This window comes from Lutzomyia longipalpis, chromosome 3 (assembly GCF_024334085.1).
Source record: "Lutzomyia longipalpis isolate SR_M1_2022 chromosome 3, ASM2433408v1".
NCBI classification, from domain to species: Eukaryota; Metazoa; Arthropoda; class Insecta; order Diptera; family Psychodidae; genus Lutzomyia; species Lutzomyia longipalpis.
Window position 1 is genome coordinate 14,069,844 of NC_074709.1, and position 15,616 is coordinate 14,085,459.

At 33.0% G+C, this 15,616-nt stretch overlaps 2 protein-coding genes across 18 annotated transcripts in view; one reads left to right on the forward strand and one right to left on the reverse strand.

Annotated features, from left to right (window-relative positions):
* LOC129793173 (uncharacterized) overlaps positions 1-15,616 on the forward strand; it is a 1,136,769-nt gene that overhangs the window by 965,055 nt on the left and 156,098 nt on the right. The window lies entirely within an intron of this gene.
* Positions 1-15,616, reverse strand: part of LOC129793191 (RNA binding protein fox-1 homolog 1-like) — a 58,607-nt gene that overhangs the window by 42,244 nt on the left and 747 nt on the right. The gene's annotated exons all lie outside the window — the stretch shown is intronic.

The window sequence follows — 15,616 nt, forward strand, 5'->3', positions numbered from 1 at the left end:
CCAATTTAGCATATACACACACTCGGGTAATGCTAGGCTGTACACAATGCCTCACACTCAATGGTTCTTCACGCAGAATTATGAAATTCACTTAAACATCCCATTCACGCTATGAGATGTTCTCTCATTCTCTGTTTATAGTATACACTTTTTTTATTCGCGTATAAGTATTTCGAAAAAGTGGAGCATGTTGGAAATATGAGGGAAGACAAAAAGATAGGACGATGTCACGAATGAAAATTGATAAGTTGACATTATTAAAAGCTCAAGGACCTGTGAGGAGCGGCCTTTTCTCGTCTTGTGCTGAATTTTAATGTTATACTTAATCCCAGCAGAACAATATTTGCTTTATGTGTTGAGGATATAAAAAAATGTTTAGCCTGCAAGACTTTTTCACATATTCGTCCATGTAAAAGTTTCTTACGAACAACAGAAGATTCCTGATTTTTAATATATTAACGGACCTGATGAAGGAATTAGAATTTATCAAAGAAAAGTTTATCTTTGATTAGAAAAAAATAATTTTCTTTTACTCTATTTATATTAAAGGTTTGATGTATAAATTAGAGAGCTAAAATGTTACTCTACTTATAAAGATGTAGAAAGGAATGAAAAAGAAAACGACAACAAAGACTGCGTTCGTACTTGAACCGGCTAACTTTTAGATGCGAATCCAGAGCTTTAGCAATTGCCCTAATGTTGTCCTTGTTTTATATTTAATGATGTATTCATAAAAATGCGCTATATGTCTCCCAGAAGATCAACAAGGGGTTATTGGAACTTTTTCAAACAAAAAAAATTATGAAATTGTCAAAAGAAAACCACAAAAAAGTTATAAGGAAAAAATCATGCGTAAAAACTTTTTGCAAAATATAACCATATTAGGTTCCCATTGGGGGCATTTTTTCACGTTTTCCCCACAAAGTGCCTCATATTTTATCATTGTTCCTTTTTTTTTTAGGATGATGTGTGAGTTTCCTCATTTTTTTTCCTTCTGCCATCAGACTGAATTTCACGCTACGAATAATTCTTACATCGTCTGACATGAAGTCACAAGTGGAATCCTTCTTTTTTTTTCTCCTTGCTCCATGGCCGTGAGACAGTAAAGTTTTTCACATCCCCTTTCTCATGCCATTTGCTATATAACTTTTCATTCGTGGCAAAACTGCCAGAGTTGTGTCTCAAACTGCCATTTTGCAGTGTATCCCCGGCACATCTCTCGTACCAATTTATGTGTTTTTCACAATGTTGAATTTTTTTTCTTAAATTTAAAAGCAATTGAGAAATGGTCTGCTGGAGAAATGATTGTTTTCAAATGATATTCTTGGTTGGGAAGTTTTCGAAGGAATTCCCTCTCTTTGCGTTAAGTTTGATTTCTCCGGAAATCTACTAACAATATATAAAGGAAAGGGACACGCCTGAGGAACGCCAGAAAGTTTTCTATGTCAGTAAAACTCTGCTATATACATTCAAACGTACAATTGCAATCATTGCAATCGCGTACAATGAAGTACATACTTCGTTTTTCCTGACTTCTTCAATATCCCTCCCCGCTTCACATCATTTGACCAACTGAGGGCGAACAAATGGCGTGCAAAAGTGAGAAAAAGAGAGATGCAAGTGGATGTTTTATTAAAAGACTATGCAATTGTAGAATTTGTGCCAAAAAGTAGCCCATCCCCGTCCCCCCTTATGCTATTTTTGGGTGCCCCCGTCGTACATAAAAAGCGGGGTGAGTTGACAGAAATGTGAGCCGAAATTACTGGGCATGTGTGTGCCGCGATTGAGAATGTCTCAAAATGCACTCTATCATGTGCAACGAAACATGAAATAATTTTTCAATGTCTTCGCCACGTGATTGAGATATTTTGAATGTGCACCAAATTGCGATAAAATAAGAAAGAGTTAATGTAGAAAAAAAATTCTTACAATTTTCCTTTCCCTTCTCTTCTCTCTCTCTCTAATTAAACTTTTATTGTTCGTGACAAAAGTAATTTGAAATTCTTCTTCTTTTTTCTGCCAAGAATTGTCTTTAAATTGTGATTTTCTTGTTGTCAATTTCTTCCTTTTGGATAAACCGCAACATTGAAGACAAATTTCTCAATGGCATTTGATGAAATGTGAATTAATAAATTATTCAATCACATTCAACTAAATGTAAAGCTAAAACTAGGTGTTGTGGCATGACATGACTTTAGAACAATGTTGAGTTAATTTCTAAGCATTTCTGTATTGAAAACATGTCAATAATTATAAACCATAATTCCTGTAAGAGAATATTTGATTGATTTCTCGCTATATATGTAGATTAAAGATGTATTATAAGGAACAAATTAATAGGAGGTTTGTTCTAAACCTCCTTAATGGCCAACTTTATTCATTTTAAGCCAGTAATAGTATTAGGCAAGTTGACGTAATAGCATTAACCATTATAGACCAGTAATTTGAATAACTTTGTGCATCAAAGTATGTATGATGTACTACTGATTTCGACGACTAAAATCAACCAAAATTGTCGTTTTATTGAGTAACGTATTTTCCAATGTGAATGATCCCCTACTTTATGCTTCGATCGGAAAAATCAAACTATAAATTTGCTAATTTCTAAATCTATGTAATGTCTGATGTATTACTGATTTCGACGACTAAATTCGTTCGTCTCATATTCTATTGATTTCGACTAAAAATTTACAACAAACTGACTTTTTATAGATCAAAACTCCATTGAAATAACTATTTTAAGTAATTCTTATTATAAGAATTCAATATAAATTCTCATGTAGGGCACCTCCTCCTAAATAAACCACCAACAGAGAAATTATTGCAAAATGAGGCCAATTTATAGACATCTAATTAACTTTTTATTGCATGTTCTTATTTCTGTGTGATATACTAAAAAGTCACTTCTAATTTACGAAAATTTATTACCCAAGAACATCATCATGCAAGTTGTCTCCAAATGTTATGATTTATTACATTTTTAGAAGCAAATCATTAAGATTCATCTTCAAGTCAAAAATTGTATATGAACAATTGCTCTACCGTGTGCGTTGTATTACCGTGTTTTCAGTTCATAAATCAGCAATAAATTGCAGACCAATGTTTATGATGTTCCATTCAAAATATTTTGTTAGTCACTCTTCAATACTTCACTGTGCTTTAAGCGAGATTAATCATGGGTGACGGAGGTGAAGTGTAAAAGATATTTCGTGCAATTTATGTGCTTTGCTTCAGATTTATGTGACAAATCTATTTCAAACAAACATTATTATATTCATAATATTGCCATTTATTTTAAAAAGTCAACAAAATTAAAGATGACAAAAAAAAACAATAGAAAAATCAAAATAATTTTCACAAAGTCAGACAAATCTTCTGTACAATTCATGGTGGCATCCGAGAATAATCCAACGGAAGACCCCGTACAGTGGGGTCCAGATGAAAACGGAAATGAGAGCACGAGTATAATCTCTTGTTGAAAATGAACTCTGTGAATAATATTAGTGGTGGGAAAAGGGAGTTTGGTGAGTTGAGAGCGCCTTCATATCCTGCTTCGCATGAAATATGCAATTTTCACATAAATGCCATCCCATAAAATTTTCTTGGCACCAACATTGCCCATTTCTGTGTAAATTGTGCGATATATAATGCTAAAGACAAATTCACGGTACGTGAGGAAGTTTAAAAGTTTCTAGCCTAGCCGCACACGCATGCACCTCAAAATTTTATCATGGCCACATCTTCAAACTGCTTAGGTTAAAATTTTTATAGGAATATCTTTATTTCTGGTAAGGAACAATTTTTTTAAAAGAATTTTGAGAATTAAATTTATCTGTCATTATTTTAGAGAATTACCAAAATCGGATTACAGAAAAATTAACTATAAAATAACCATGAAGAAAGTTTAAAATTCATTAGAAAATTGTTTTAATCTACGAATTACTTTATTAAAACTCAATATTCATTACCACTCTTTCAATATTCTTAGGCGGTTAATAAATTATCAAAATCGAATGAGAGTTAAGAAATCGTCAAAGGTATCAGTCTACTACTTCCATAGAATGAGTTTACTTCAATCAAAGAGATCTTTTGTATACCAAATAAGCATATTTCAGAAACCCGAATTATCAAAATCGGTAAAGACTTTATCCGATTTTGATAAAATCCATTTAACAGTACATAATAGAAAATTTGGAATTCTTTTTTAGTTCTTAGAACTCGTGAGGCAACAATTATAACATTTTTATAAATAATTACTGAAACATCTTCCATATTGATAGGTAGTTAACCGATTTTGACAAATAGTCTGTTTTTGGGATGTCATCTCTACAGAATCTTTTCCAAAACTGCTTTTATCAAAATCAGACAAATGCAGCAATTTTTAAAGTTATTTACCTCAACAATTTAAATAAATATAAATATAGAATACTAGGTATTTAGATCTTCTCTCAAGAAGTGTTGATACCAAAACTTTTGTTACCCCTCTCGCACATTGAGAGGGAAGAACATACTCAATTTAATTTAAAAGTGAGTTAAATCAATTAAAAATAAATTTTTGCCAATTAATGACGCAACAGTCCAATTAAAATGTTCTCTTCTGCTGTACATGATGGAGTTGTCAGTCAGTCTATGGTTGAGCATATATGGTTTGATGTGCCCATTGCTATCCCTCTTTCATTTGACCACGAACCAAGAAAATAATAATAAATTCCACAAGAATAGTCTGAAAGACAAACTAAAATATAACTAAAAAAAATCCGGGAGAGGCCCCAGACAAAGCGCAGGGGAATGATCACTGAAATTCTCAATGAAACATTAGTGCGGATGTTGTGTTATAAAGCATTATATTACTTCAAGTGTCAATGGTGTGTGGATGCGAAGCGGAAAGCGCTTATTGAAGCAAAATGCGACAATTGAATAACCAATTAATGAATTGAATTCATCATTCTATGAACTGGCATCGTGGTGCCCGAAAAAGACGCTTTTCTTGCGAGTGGGTGGAATGGAACAAAACAGAATTGGTTGCAAAGAAATCACATACACACACGCTCAGTTTGGGATATAGTAGCTTCACGCCATATCCCCCAAAAGAGACGTGTCTGGAATTTAAGACTTCTCATTTGGGCTGTAATCCCCGCGCGGAGACAATCTCCCATCCCGAATGCTATATAAGAACAATAAAGCACAATCTATCAATTGAATTTGTATGACTTCCATAGTCAGACGTTCGTGGAATAAAATCATCAATATTCACACACCTCACGCAACCACATTATATCTGTATAGTCGTTTTCTCGCCATTCTACTAAACGGCGTAATTTTTGAATATTTTCACTCAAAAAAAAAGAGCACAGAGAGAATTAACAACAACAAAAAATTCATAATAATCTTCCCGCTGCTGAAACGTTATTTGACGTTCTAAATAGAAAAATATCCGCAAGGGATGAGCATCCTGCCAGGAAATGAGTTTTCCATTGAGAGCGCAATTGCAGAAATTGAAAAACAACCATCTATCACGATGGGAAAAGCAAAATATTTCCATTAATTCACCGTGAGAGCGAGAGATGCAATTTTGCAAACAAATACCTGCAAATCAATACCCAATCAGCGAATGCAGATATATACAATTTAATCACTGATGCGAGAAAAACGTTGATTCGCACGAGGTGATGAACTACCCAATTTACAATCTGGCAAAACTATGGAGATATAAAAAATGCATTTTTTCATAACTTTTCACATAAAAAAATTCATTCCTTGTTTTTTTTTGAGATTCAGAGTAAAATCAATAAATTATGCATATTTTTCAGTATTTGACAGAAAAATGTGAAAACTATAAAAAGCGTTTCCTTTTTTGCTTTATTCGTAGCTTTGTTTTTAATATGAGTTTAAAAAAACATTTTTAACCTTTTTTTTTGGTTCACTAAACATTCTTTTTTTTGGTTCACTGAACATTCTTAGTTTATCCATCAATCAGAGAAAATTTTAAATTATTTTTTGCTGATATATAAATCAGAGTGGTAGGTATAATCCGAAAAGACGTTTGGATGTTTAAAACATTTTATAATTTCCAACAGTTTAGGTTTTTCTTTAAGGGTGAAAGTTATTGTCAGACCTAAAATTACATAAAAAAAAACTTAAAACTGATATTTTAAATGCCAGAAACGAAATTTTAAACTTTAGAAAAAACGTCAAGCGTTAGAAATGAATCATTAAACGCGTTAGGAAAGAAACGTCAGCTGTTTGAAAAGTAACGATTAACGTTACAAAAGTTTCAAATGAGAGAAAGAAACTACCCATACGTTAGAAATGTTATGTCAAACTTTAGCAAGAAAACGTCAAACCTTTAAAAAGTAACGATAAAAATTAGGAGTTTTAAATTTTAAAAAATAAACGTCAAGCATTATAAATGTAATGTTAAACATTAGCAAAGAAACGTCAATTGTCAGAATTGCACAAACAAATTATCAAAAAACTGTCAATTCGAATAAATCATAAAAGAGCAAACCCTTGAATAGATTTAAGGTGCGATTTCATTGAAAAATCAGCTAAGCTTCACCCACATACTTAAAAAAAAAAACAGGTTGAGCCTTAGTGCAAATATTTCTTCAATAGAAAATATCAATTACTTACAAAGCTTTATATATCAAATGTATGTAAGAACATACTGCGAAACCCTACTGTGTAGACATTGAGACGCATTTCTCTTATTTTCAGTGCTAATTTTTGATGATAAAAATTCCCAAAAGTACAATAACAAACCAATAATATGAAAAAATAGCCCAATTAGTATGAGCCAACACATGTTCATTGATTTTCTCACACAAAACGACGAGATTTAATTGTCTCCATCAATATAAACACGAGGTTAGACACATAAAACTGTTGAACTCTCCGCATACAATATATACAAAACGTTTGGGATACCAGCTTCAGCAGCATTCCAATGATTTTTATGTAAATCCCCACATACAGCATTTTGCCCCACCACCAATACCAACGTTTAAACATGTAAATGCACTCCATAGATGAAAATACACAACACTCCGGCTTTGCTGACATAGAGGATCACATTTGAGTGCGATTAGATGGGGAATCAAGTGTAAATCGTCATATATTGAAAATTCCAGCGCGCGGCTTTGCAAATAACCACGACCATGGTCTTGTGCGAAGCGTACGTTTGTTGCCTCTCTATAAATAAAATTTCAAAAACACATTGTTGTGGTGAGGCCGGGGGAGGTGTAGTAAAAAAAATTAGAACATGGCAAGAACTATCGATTGATCTGACTTGGTGAGATACTGCAGAAACACTCGAGATGAATACCGAGTATACAAGGAGTTGCGGGAGCTTCTTTGCGGAGGGACATCTCAAGTATCTTCCACACAAAATCCACTCGAAAATCCCTCTCATCGTAAATCGACAGCCTATATATTGAAGGAACTACTTGGGAATTTAGTTGTATAGTGTGTGTGTATGTATGTGGAATAGATAGAAGCGGAAGTTATAAATCAATTCTTTTCTTAAGAACTCTGTGACATTTTTTTGTGTCTATTTATTTTACTTCACAAATCGATATTCAGGGGCAAAGTTGTGCCTTTATTTTTTTTTGTCATTATCAATCAAAAAGTCCACTAAGCTGGAACTAATTTGGACAGAATGAGCATACTCGTTTTTTTTCGTCTGCCTCCATACACTGTTTAAAGTTTGTTTTAAACAAAGAAACATTAATTGATGTGTAAATATTTAAGAAATAAACTCATCGAGTCATTCAATATAGAGATCTGCGTTTTTTTTCTAGCTCTGGTACCCTCCACCTTCCCCCCTTATCGTCACCTTTAAACTTCTAGCGTGTTATTTACACTTATCACCTTACAAGTATTGCCATTTATCACGTACAATCCGTCGCATTTTCCCACCCTCCACGTTTTCCATCAATCACCTCCCAGCAGAGTGGTTGTTTGGAAAAGCATGAAAGAAAAAAAAAGAACACACACAAAGTTTATCAGGGGAATTGCTTTTGATAGCCCCTGATTTTTGTGCTCCCATATTCCTACCAAATACACTTCAGAATGAACATTTAAAATCCAATTTTGCCTGTATCATCTCAAAATGCCGACATTCACATTAAGATGCGAACAGAAAAAAAACGAATCATTTAAAAACTCTTGATAAGGAGGGTAATGAGAAAAATAGAACAGCTCCATGTGGGACCATGAGCCTACATATGTTATGTGTGGCATCACACATTACCCAGAAGCCCCATTTCTGATACAACTTTCAGGAGTTAATTGAGAAACAAACCACAACTTAACGCACAATGGGTGCTATCTTGATCGATTCAAACCACCCCCTCAAAGTGGCCCCCATTGAGTCGTATACATATACCATGTATTGCAATCATACGTCTACAACATAAAGAAAATAAGCATGAATGAGAATTCGTTAGCCCTTCGCCTCCCTGCATATCGCAACGAATAGAGATCTAATCGATATTATGGCCACTCACAGTGCGCCTAAAGTTGTGGTGCATGTGATTTAGAACACACAACAGAGTGACATCCACATCTCAAGGGCTGATGTTCAAGAACATTGTATTGGACAACATCATTATTAACACTTGAATGGTTGAATCCATTCAACATCAGCACAAGTTAATTATTAATTCACTCAAAGACGTATTATTCCCTCAAAGCGTCTCAATATTATTGATTGATTCTCTAGGTAATAAAGAAAATTTTCAATTGTTTATAAAACGACATTTAACTCATCCATATTTGATTGTCTTTATAAAACATTTTCTAATAAGACTAAATTGCAAGTTTTCGATAAAAATTTTTATTTTATACATTAAAGGAGTTTACTGGATTCTGTATCGAGGAAAAATCCATCGTTATGCGTAATTTTGCAGAGAATCAAAAAAGAAAAGGAAATTGCCAGAGACTTTTTATCTTTGACAGGGATCAGCTAGAACAAGTCTGCAAAGATTTATTAAAAATGTAAATAATGACGTCATAATTAAGACTTTTTTTTAATTTTTTATACATGAAATACAAAACACCCAAAGAACACCTTATCAAAACTAACGAAACATTGACATGACTGTTTCATACAATTAAAGAAACAAGAAGTGACGTTGGCAGATCTTTGCCAAATTTTTCCAGTTTGTCCCATTGGAAAATCAAAAGTGTCTTTAACGATTTTTTATTCTTGCTTTAACCTCACAAAATATGCGTACCTATTCCAATTGATAACTTGAAAAAAGAGTTTTTCCACGGAAAACCGAGTAAACTCCTTTTGATAAGTTCAATTTTAATAGGAACATTTTGGTGTCATAATCAGTGGTATTACCACAGCAGAACACAGGGTCGAACCTGTTAAAAATCTTTTCTTTCTTTTTCTTATAATTCTTTAGTTGCAAGATTATTAGTATTCTCTAACAAAAAAAAACAATTTAAGATTCTGACAATTTGTTTCTTTTATTAATCTTGATTTTAAAGGAAGAGCCTTGACTCTTAAATATCTTTCTGACTCTTTTCTGGAGCAAAGTATTGTGTTAAAGTATTATAACAACTTAGAAGTTGTTAGAAAAGAAGAGAAAAGATTTTTGAGAGAATCGACCCCAATTTTTCAATTAATATTTTCAATTGATTTAAAAGTTTTATTTTATTTTATTGATAAAGCGGATGACATCATTCCTGATGATTCCCTATGAAACTTCCATGGTGGACTCGATTAACAATTTAAAGGTTCTCTACCAAACTAAAGCTTTTATGCATTTTATACCATAAAAAGTAATACAAAATGCATTAAATAAAATACATTTTCTTCTTGCAAAAATTTAGCACAATTTGTAATTAACAATTCTGTAATAATACAAACAAGAAGTGTGAATTACCCTATTGCCCTGCTTGTTCCAGATCATAAAATATTCTTTCCTCACACTCCATACGAATAAAATTTAGAACTAGTGAGAGCACGAAAAAGAAAGAAAGACATAATGCGATTTAGATCTCATATAGGTACCTTAAGCCTTTCAAAACAAATCATCCTTTATATGCCTAAAGTGCTTTGTAATTTTCCAAGGATTTTGCGAAGTAAATAAGAGTGTCTTCCTTGTAAGATAATACCAAAACTCCCCTTTTGAGTTTCATAACTCACAAAGCCTCACTTGAACTCTTGTCAATACAAGCATCAACGAGGGAAGTTTAATAAATTGTTCTTAGAGGCTGGTAGGTATAATGTATAAGATTACATGAAGGCTGCATTTGGGATTTTAATTGAAAACCAACTCTCTCTCTCTCAATTCCCTCTACGAGAACCCGCATTCTTGGAAAATATATTTTATTAAAAAGATGCATCTTAAAGTGAATTCTATACCATCATCATCCCTCTTGCATGGGGGGCTCCTTTTCAGCTTCAGACGGGATTGAAGTGGGTGTGTTGGTGGAGGAATGTTTACAAAATTGCAATTAATGTATATATATTTTTGGAGGGTCTTTTCCCCAGGAAAGTTGAGATGATTCTGTTGCTGAAATTGTAATTTATACGTATACGGTGAAATGTTCTCTAGACGGGCAGGTTTTGGGGAGGAAATTTTGAAGATTAAAATGTATTTTTCTATTTGTTGGAAACATTCTTATAAAACTAAAGCTTCTCGCATAAATTCCCATTATATGTATTTTCTCTCCCATTTCGTACACCTGCACATGATTTCTTGTTTATACCCGCACCAAATGGTGCTCTCAGGTGCTTACGAATGGTTCATCTTTATCAAATCACCCGAAAAAATAGCATGGCTTTTGCGGTCAAATCGTGAACGTCGAGGCATTGCGAAAGGTTTCGTGAAATGCCGCAGCTATTGATTTTTTTCAGCAATCAAAGACCAATTGTGCAATATCTCTTTTTCCCAATGAATCTGTAGGTATTCGAGATATTTGATATGTTTTAAGTTTATTAATATAGGAAAATAGTTTTTCTTTAAAAGTTAATCCATTTGTTCTTATGTTTCACAAAATATTTAATTTCTTTACAAAACAGAAGGAGAGTAGTTATTGTGCTTAGAGTTTTATTTCTGTTTAAAAAAGATATATTTTTACAAATTTTTCAATTAGGTTTTTACACAAATTTTTAAATTTCCAGAAGAAAACTAGGAGCGATTTGCGGATGTTCCAAAATGAAAACAGTTTATTGTTTTGCATTTTCAAACTCAGTGTTTAGTTAAAAAATATAGAATTTAAAAAATCACATCCCGTCGAAGTAAAGTTAAGAAAGTATTTAAAATTTTCCAGTTTTGCATAGGGTACAGAAAACTTGGCAATGGTATGCAATGGGTTAAAAATTCAAAATACATAATATTCCTCTCATTTTCTTAAGAGAGAACCTTTTTCTCTCCAAACCAATTAGGCATTTCCTTAACGGGGCAATATCGCGAGAGACGTGGTGAAAGAATGTGTGTCTATAATTAAAATGGAACAGATGAGGAATATGTGTTTGCACATCAAGAAGACGAGTAAAGATTCCCCGACGAGCGGAAGTTTTCTTGAAAACAAATTAAGCGGTAATCTCTTTCAATGTACCGGAGGGTCTTTTTTTTATTTTTAACTGTGGCTTTTTGCCACGCTCCATGATCATCTATAAATGGCTAGATATTTTACTCTCCTCCCCAGTTTTCACTCCTCCTCCTCCTCCTCCCTCTTCCACTGCTTCCAGCTATATACGATAAATTTTGTTCGTCTATTTTTTTCTTTCAACACTCTTGCAGCATCTTTATTCGTTTTTTTAAACTTAAAAAAAAAACAAGATGTCCCTAAAGGTAATTTTTCATGTTTAGTTCCATAATATTTTATTATTTTCCAAATTTGATTTAGTATAGATTAGGGAGAGTAATGGATAGAGCACTTAGTTCCCATTTAAACAGTTGTCGGTTCAAGTGTAGTATTGGATTAAGTAGAAGAATTTTAAATTTTACCTTTTTTTTTATTTATTTTTACAGAATTTTAAATTGACCCAACATTACAGTTGGTGCATCCCGATTAACAATAGAAGTACAAAACTACATGACAAACTAACTAGAAAATGAACCAAAATTAAACTGAAACTTCGTGTAAAATAAATATGTAAACAAACCCCGAGTTTGCGGTTGGAACATCTTGCGCTGAAGCAACTCCTGGCTTTTGAGAGAAAATCAATAGAGAATTCCGTGGGGGGTTAAGCCTCCAGAGGAGAGGAGTCCATTGAAATATGATGCGGGAGAGTTGACGAAAAAAAAAGTTTAGCATCACCCCCATTCACCCTTTTTGGGGGTTGTATGATGTAGAGCTGAAATTGGGCTTTTCGCCTTTCATTCAAACCCCCACTGGTCTTGTATTTTATCTCCTCGTCAATGGGACTCAGCGACTGATTCAATTTATGATCAATTCCCGAGGATTTTGCATTTAGTACGTCCTACTGGTATGTGGGTGGATGCATGGAAATCAATCGAGCGGCAATTTTTATCTTTGGAATATTTTCATTGAATCTTGCATCAAAGGTTACAAAAAAAAACATTAAAGAAAAATCGTTTAAAAAAATGATCTTTTTATACATAAAACATTTAATAATTAAAAATATCTTTCTATTAGTAATAAAAAGGAAAAGAATATAACAAAAATGGTCCGATTTTTGCTAGAAATAAAATTAAAAAAAAACAACACACTGAATATATTTTAAATTCGTCCAGGTATTAAACCACTTTTATTTCCTCTTGCATAAATTATCGATTTATTATACACACAGAGTTTCAATGGATTTTTTGGCTAATGACTTCGGGTTGTTTATGCGAAAATGCAACTGTCGCAATAGTTTGCATGAAATCCTATGTACAAATAGCATAAATATTAATGAAATTGATTATATGAGGGTGTGTACTTTTTGTGGTTTCTCTACAGATTTAATTTTTGTATTTATCTAATTTGGAGTAAAAAAAAGTCTTGATCAAATGATAATTTTAAAAGATAATCAAAAAATATATTTTTCTTTTAATTGAAAGAAGATCGCACGGGGTAATATTATTCAAACAACATGGGGCATAATAAATCACTCGCAATAGATAGCGATATGAAACGATGGAAAACGAAGGGAATGCGAAGGACAGAGAATCAGATGTTAAACATTTCTGAGACAGTTTTAAACATAATTTTTACTTAAAATTTTCAAGTTGTAATATATAAAAATAAGAATTGGTGGTTCTTGAAAATTCTCGCTTTCTGATTGGCTGATGAATACGAGTCATCATGAACTCGCGCCATTTTGTTTGATTTGTCAAAAACATTAGGCAACTAAAAATGTATGAATAACATCAAATAAATACAAGTTTAAAATAAAAGAAATAAATTCTTATTGGAATTAAAGCCGAAAAAGTTTATTAGCCTCCTTAGTATTATTTTATTCACATTAAATTAAATTTTTCTAAGTTTCACAGTATATAAATTAAATTTCGTTAAAAGATTTCTTTTACATAAAAAAAACAAACATTATTTATTTGTTTATTTTAATTAGGCGTTTTTTTTTAATATCACGCCGTATAAATTACATACCTAGTTTTTTTTTACAAAATATAGTTCATTTTACAAAAATAATAAAGATAAAAAAAGGAAATATTTCGCATCACTCTGCGTTTAATAACAAACGCAAGAGGAGAAAAATTCTAATTCACAAATTTTCATCAGAAGAAAAAACAAATAAATGAGTGATTCATTTTCCCCCAAAGTTGGGGCTAATTGTACAGGGGAAGATTAGACAATTATCACGCAAAAAACTTTGAAAATACCAATTTTATTTCATTCCAAAAATACAACCAAATTACCAACTTTCCCCATTTTTTGTTTGTAAATTTTTTTTAATACTTTAATATAATTACAATATTAAAATAAGTTTGGAAAACAAATAAATATATATTTTTTTAATTTTTCCATTCTATCAACATAAGATTTATTCTCTTTCTTTTTGTTTTAAACAAAATTGGAAAAAAATAAGTCAGAAATAAGAGCCTGAAGATGACAAAAATATAAAGCGAAAGAACGGTAAGTAAAACTTACAGGCTGTGATTCTTTCTTTGTCAGTGAAATGTGAAGATGGCTGAAAATTGAGGATGGGCAAATTTTGAGGAAGGCTTTCTCGCGCACCGAATCACAGCCAACGCGCAGATAATTTGTGAGAAGCCTTAATCGTGGGCGTTGGCTGTGATTCGGTACGCGAGAAAGCCTTCCTCAAAATTTGCCCATCCTCAATTTTCAGCCATCTTCACATTTCACTGACAAAGAAAGAATCACAGCCTGTAAGTTTTACTTACCGTTCTTTCGCTTTATACTGTTCCATCCATGCTATATTTAATTTTTTTATCTTTGCAGTTTATATATATTTATCTTTGCATTTTTATATGTATATATAATGTATATATCTGTGCATTTATATATATTTTACTTTACTTTTGTTTATGTATATATAAAAGGCCCCGCTACGCGGGGCGCTGGACTTGAACAACTCAAGATATGACATGTAAACTTTAAAACTCGATATCTCCGGAACGGCTACATAGATTTTCTTCATTTTTGGCATGGTGATAGATACTATAGTCAACTATAACATATCAAAATTTGAAGCAATTCTATAAAGCGGTGCTCGAGATATTCATCGAAAACTCATCGAAAATTTTGTTTTTGATTTTAGCGCCACTTGCGGTCATTTCTTGAACTTGCAATGTTCCGAGCAGTTGTAGGGCTCATTAATATCTTTCATTTGAGCCCGAGTTGATCAAAATCGGTCAAGCCGTTCTCGAGTTATGGCCGATTTTCGATGAAAAATTGTGGCGGCCATATTGGCTAAACGGCTTGGCCGATTTTCGAAGATGAGGTATCGTTGGAAAGGTCTTGATGGCCCCTACAACATATCAAAATTTCAGACCTCTAGCTATAATAGTGACTGAGATATAGCGAAAACAAAATTTTGAGGTTATTCAAAATGGCGGACGCGGGGGTGGGGGGTTGGATTTGACTTCATAATCGGATGTCTTCCAGTCGATATATGAACTTTGCCGTTGACCGCAAGTTTCTATCTATTACCGTTCTCTTGTAATTTAGCAAAAGGTTCCGGCCGGCCGGCCGGCCGGACGGACGGCCGGCCGGACGGAAAGATTTTTGGCGCATACGTTTTTTGGAATGTGGGGACCCTAATTCGTGCTTATCCCAAGTTTGAGCCCGATCTGACGACTTTGCATTTTGGAGTGTACACAGAAGCTGTGCTTCTTTTAAGAAAGAATCACAGCTAAAAATTACCGAAACGTCGCTGATGAGTAACCTTAAAACTACGCTAATTTCCTCAAAGACAAAAAAAAACATTATAAATTAAAATACCCAACACGATGGCTTCAACTTTAATAGAAAAAAAAATCTTCAGCCTCAAGCGGTCCATTTAATAAGAGAAGCAAGAGAAAGTCAAAACAAAGCATTGTGAAGCATCTTGAAATATTTTTAGCTCCAGTACAGGAATTTATTTATAAATCCTCTCGAATCCCCTGGAAATGGTCCCAGACTGAGAATTTTTTCTTCCCGGAATTGTTTTCCCATCAAATTCTCTTGT